The sequence below is a fragment of the Limulus polyphemus genome, unplaced genomic scaffold (assembly GCF_000517525.1).
Source record: "Limulus polyphemus unplaced genomic scaffold, Limulus_polyphemus-2.1.2 Scaffold7640, whole genome shotgun sequence".
NCBI lineage: Eukaryota > Metazoa > Arthropoda > Merostomata > Xiphosura > Limulidae > Limulus > Limulus polyphemus.
Window position 1 is genome coordinate 24,362 of NW_013673250.1, and position 5,064 is coordinate 29,425.

General features: G+C 34.8%; 1 protein-coding gene across 2 annotated transcripts in view; it reads left to right on the plus strand.

The window, feature by feature from the left end:
- Nucleotides 1-5,064, plus strand: part of LOC106474750 (dopamine receptor 1-like) — a 28,085-nt gene that overhangs the window by 14,245 nt on the left and 8,776 nt on the right. Inside the window, exon 1 of one of the 2 annotated variants that reach the window (XM_022403053.1) lies at nucleotides 3,533-3,648. The exons of the other annotated variant lie outside the window; for it this stretch is intronic. The gene's annotated coding sequence lies outside the window, so the exon portion shown is untranslated. Of the gene's footprint in view, nucleotides 1-3,532; nucleotides 3,649-5,064 lie in introns of those variants that run through there. 2 annotated transcript variants of the gene reach the window in all.

The window sequence follows — 5,064 nt, forward strand, 5'->3', positions numbered from 1 at the left end:
TTAAGCTGTTGGCCACTATAAAAAGATTTAAGCTGTTGGGCACTATAAAAAGATTTAAGCTGTTGGGCACTATAAAAGGATTTAGGCTGTTGGCCACTATAAAAGGATTTAAGCTGTTGGGCACTATAAAAGGATTTAAGCTGTTGGCCACTATAAAAGGATTTAAGCTGTTTGGCACTATAAAAGGATTTAAGCTGTTGGCCACTATAAAAAGATTTAAGCTGTTGGGCACTATAAAAAGATTTAAGCTGTTGGGCACTATAAAAGGATTTAGGCTGTTGGCCACTATAAAAGGATTTAAGCTGTTGGCCACTATAAAGAAATTATTTAGTCATTGAAATTGAGGTTTTTGCAGGGCGGATATTTGTTGATTTAAGAAACAAACAAACATGATTAAGGTCAGCCTAATGTGTATGTGTGTCCTTCTGTGAGGACATCTATACAAATCATACACTTGCGTTTGTTTGTACGGAACTTTTCTCGCAAATTTCTCACAATCGCATTACCTGGTTTTTACTTCGTCAAACTTTTTAATGCAATGTAGTTGTCATCATTTGACGACTGGCTTCAATTTCTACTTTAGTTTTTAATTTGCAAAATATTTCACATAAACAACATTTAATCCGCATTTAATTTCATAAACAATTAACATTACACTCGATATAATTTCTATGGGCTTTCTCGATTTGTTTAGGTCTAAAATACGCATGCGAAGTTCGTTCAAAACCCCATGCTTATAGCATTGTGAACACGCATTCAGACGTTTCTGCATATTCAGCTAAGTTTGCCTTCGTTACAACTTTACATTTACTTTACTTTGCAATAATTTAGCTTTAGTTCGTATCATAGACTGCTATAAACATCTTTTAGCTACTTTCTTCTTTAGTACGGGTTTTATTCTTTGTTTTTGTGAGTTTCTTTGTTTCGAGATATAAAACCGTGTCATACACTGGACTCTTATACTTATTTCATGCTCTGTACACTATTATAAATACCATTACTATACTTTATTGTTTACTTTACGTGTAGTTTTATTAAATAAAGTTACGTCTACCTAAGTTTGTCTGACCGTGTACATTTTTTCCAAGTAGACCAGGATTTATCGATCTAACACATAATGCCTGCAAGAAAGCGTAGTTTAAATGGAATGGCGAGCGTTAAGATGATGGACGAAGAAATATTCAAGCGAAGGGCACGAAAACTACCGCGAGTATTTTGCAGGTCGCGGCTAAAGCTAAGGTGTGCCCTTCTATGAAGACGTTATACAAGATAAGGCTAATGCGTGTCCTTCTGTGACGTCATCCACGCACACTGAAGGTATCGCTCACGTATCTTCAGACTCGTTACTGGTGTTCGTTTTTCGTTCCGTAGTCTTAGGTATTTACTTACCAGCTGTTTCCGATAAAGTCATATTTTACATCTTATTCGTACCAATGTTTGCTAATTCATAAAATGTATGTTAACTGGTGGTATTTTAAAACGCCCTTTACTCACACAGAAATCTTACAATTACACATATCAAGTGGTATGATGTGTAATACATCACCTACTAATTTCTCCTCTCTGATTTTCTGGATATTTATTGCGTATAAAATATTAAGATGACGTTCACGAGAATCACTGGTAGATTAACCGCCAGTGACTATCTAATTTTTAAACGTGTGTTTTTCTTAACACTTGTTTTATCTAATTCCACTATAAATCAATATTGAAGAAAAAGTCGGTCTTAATGTCCAACTTCAGACCGTGATTCACGGGCTGAGCTTCAAACCCGATAAGTTTCTTGGTACATAAAGAAGTGAACAATTTATTATATGTGTTTGGTAATTATGAAGAGATCTTGGATATAGAACTTTAGATCGTGATTCACGGGCTGAGCTTCAAACCCGATAAGTTTCTTGGTACATAAAGAAGTGAACAATTTATTATATGTGTTTGGTAATTATGAAGAGATCTTGGATATAGACTACCACTGGTTTAGTTTTTTAGTAAAAATGGTTTAAAGTTGTGAATATCTGGGGTCTCGAGTGTTATGTTCCACAATCTTTTCTTTGATTTAGAAGTCAATTCAACAATGCATTCACACACTCTATTCTTTGATTTAGAAGTCTATCCAACAATGTATTCACACACTCTATTCTTTGATTTAGAAGTCTATCCAACAATGTATTCACACACCCTATTCTTTGACTTACAAGTCAATTCAACAATGCATTTACACACTCTATTCTTTGATTTAGAAGTCAATTCAACAATGTATTCACATACTCTATTCTTTGATTTAGAAGTCTATCCAACAATGTATTCTGTGAATACATTGGTGGATAGTCTTCTAAATCAAAGAATAGGGTGTGTGAATGCATTATTGAATTGACTTCTAAATCAAAGAATAGGGTGTGTGAATACATTGTTGAATTGACTTCTAAATCAAAGAATAGAGCGTGTGAATACATTGTTGAATTGACTTCTAAATCAAAGAATAGAGTGTGTGAATGCATTGTTGAATTGCCTTGTAAGTCAAGACATTGTTGGATAGACTTCTAAATCAAAGAATACAGTGTGTGAATACATTGTTGAATTGACTTGTAAGTCAAAGAATAGGGTGTGTAAATACATTGTTGAATTGACTTCTAAATCAAAGAATAGAGTGTGTGAATACATTGTTGGATAGACTTCTAAATCACTCTATTCTTTGATTTAGAAGTCTATCCAACAATGTATTCACACACTCTATTCTTTGATTTAGAAGTCTATCCAACAATGTATTCACACACTCTTATCTTTGATTTACAAGTCAATTCAACAATGTATTCACACACTCTTATCTTTGATTTACAAGTCAATTCAACAATGTATTCACACACTCTATTCTTTGATTTAGAACTCTATCCAACAATGTATTCACACACTCTTATCTTTGATTTACAAGTCAATTCAACAATGTATTCACACACTCGATTCTTTGATTTAGAAGTCTATTATTCTTTGATTTAGAAGTCTATCCAACAATGTCTTGACTTACAAGCAATTCAACAATGTATTCACACACTCTATCTATCTATCATTTATCCATTAAAGTGTTGATATTTAGATTTGTTGACGAGGATCTCACTTGCTAAAAAACAAAGTTTGGAGACATTTTGATTGGGTAGTGAAAGACGTTATTACAAATGTACCTGATGACGACATAATCTTATCGAAACGTCGTACATGTAAAAAAGTTTCTACTTTATTACCCAACAATTTATTAGCACATTCTGTGCGCTGATTTGAAAGTCTATCTAACAGTTCTGCACACGATACACGCACTAATTTAGAATTATATCCAACAGTGTATTCACTCAGTGAAAGTTAACGTAACAACATATTCTGTACGCCCAGTAACGCCTCGGCTGTATTTCGTGAATTACATGTGTTAAGTATATTTTTATACCAATTTGACAAGTGTTGCCATCTGTAAGTTCTTCAGCGTGATTGTGAGGGAAAGGATGTTTCTAGAAGTATGTGTACGTGGATATATATAAGCATTAACTCCACACCTATCGATAGGACAATGCGTATACTACTGTATTTACGTGTATTCTCGACCAAACGATTTCAGAAAAAGCTTCCAGACCACCGAAGAACGAGAGTACCATTTTTGAAATAGTAATATATTAAAAATAGTTATCATACTCACATTTTAAAATCTGTCCTTATATTCGAATAGCCATTTGATTTTAAGCTATCTCTTGTAATTATGAAGTATAAGCTTGGGCAGAGAATAAAATGATCGAATTATCATATTATCTTTGATAAATAGGGCATATTGTGGAATAAGCAGAAAACAGGTATTAGATAAATACCACACTTTGAAGACCAGTATCACACTGACAGCTAAACAAGTTACGTATTTACACATGTATGCTACACGAGTTAAATACATTCACTAAGGGGCCGTCTTATCCAACTTGAACTCGGTGTTCCTGTGTAGTGTTTATCTATAAAGATGGAATTAAAAAAGGATTGACTTTTAAGTACAATTTAAACATCTGTGGACATGTACAGGCTGCAACATTATAAACTGGATGAGTAATCAACTTTCAATTGTAAACACGATTCAGTGTTGATAGACACTTTCAAGTAGACTACCACATCTCAGTTTAGCGTGGGAACAAATATTTCTGTAGAGATGGTGAGTAATAGACTATAGGCAAGAGTGTAGTGGGAAGTTCTGTAGTGTCCTGGTAAGAGTTCAGTGGGAACTTCTGTAGTGTCCTGGTAAGATTTCAGTGGGAACTTCTGTAGTGTCATGGTTAGAGTGTAGTGAGAAGTTCTGTAGTGTTCTGGTTAGAGTGTAGTGGGAAGTTCTGTAGTGTCATGGTTAGAGTGTAGTGAGAAGTTCTGTAGTGTCCTGGTTATAGTGTAGTGAGAAGTTCTGTAGTGTCCTGGTTAGAGTGTAGTGAGAAGTTCTGTTGTGTCCTGGTTAGAGTGTAGTGAGAAGTTCTGTAGTGTCCTGGTTAGAGTGTAGTGAGGACACTACAGAACTTCCCACTACACTCTAACCAGGACATTACAGAACTTCTCACTACACTCTAACCGAACTTCTCACTACACTCTAACCAGGACACAACAGAACTTCTCACTACACTCTAACCAGGACACTACAGAACTTCCCACTACACTCTAACCAGGACACTACAGAACCATCAGAGATAAGTCATCATTTTGACAACGACACTACTGAACTTCCCACTGCACTCTTGTCAAGACACTACAGAACTTCCCACTGCACTCTTGTCAAGACACTACAGAACTTCTCACTACACTCTAACCAGGACACTACAAAGTTACCTTATCTCTGATGAGACCGAATATTGTGTTATATAAGTTATAAGTTACCTTATCTCTGATGAGACCGAATATTGTGTTATATAAGTTATAAGTTACCTTATCTCTGATGAGACCGAATATTGTGTTATATAAGTTATAAGTTACCTTATCTCTGATGAGACCGAATATTGTGTTATATAAGTTATAAGTTACCTTATCTCTGATGAGACCGAATATTGTGTTATATAAGTT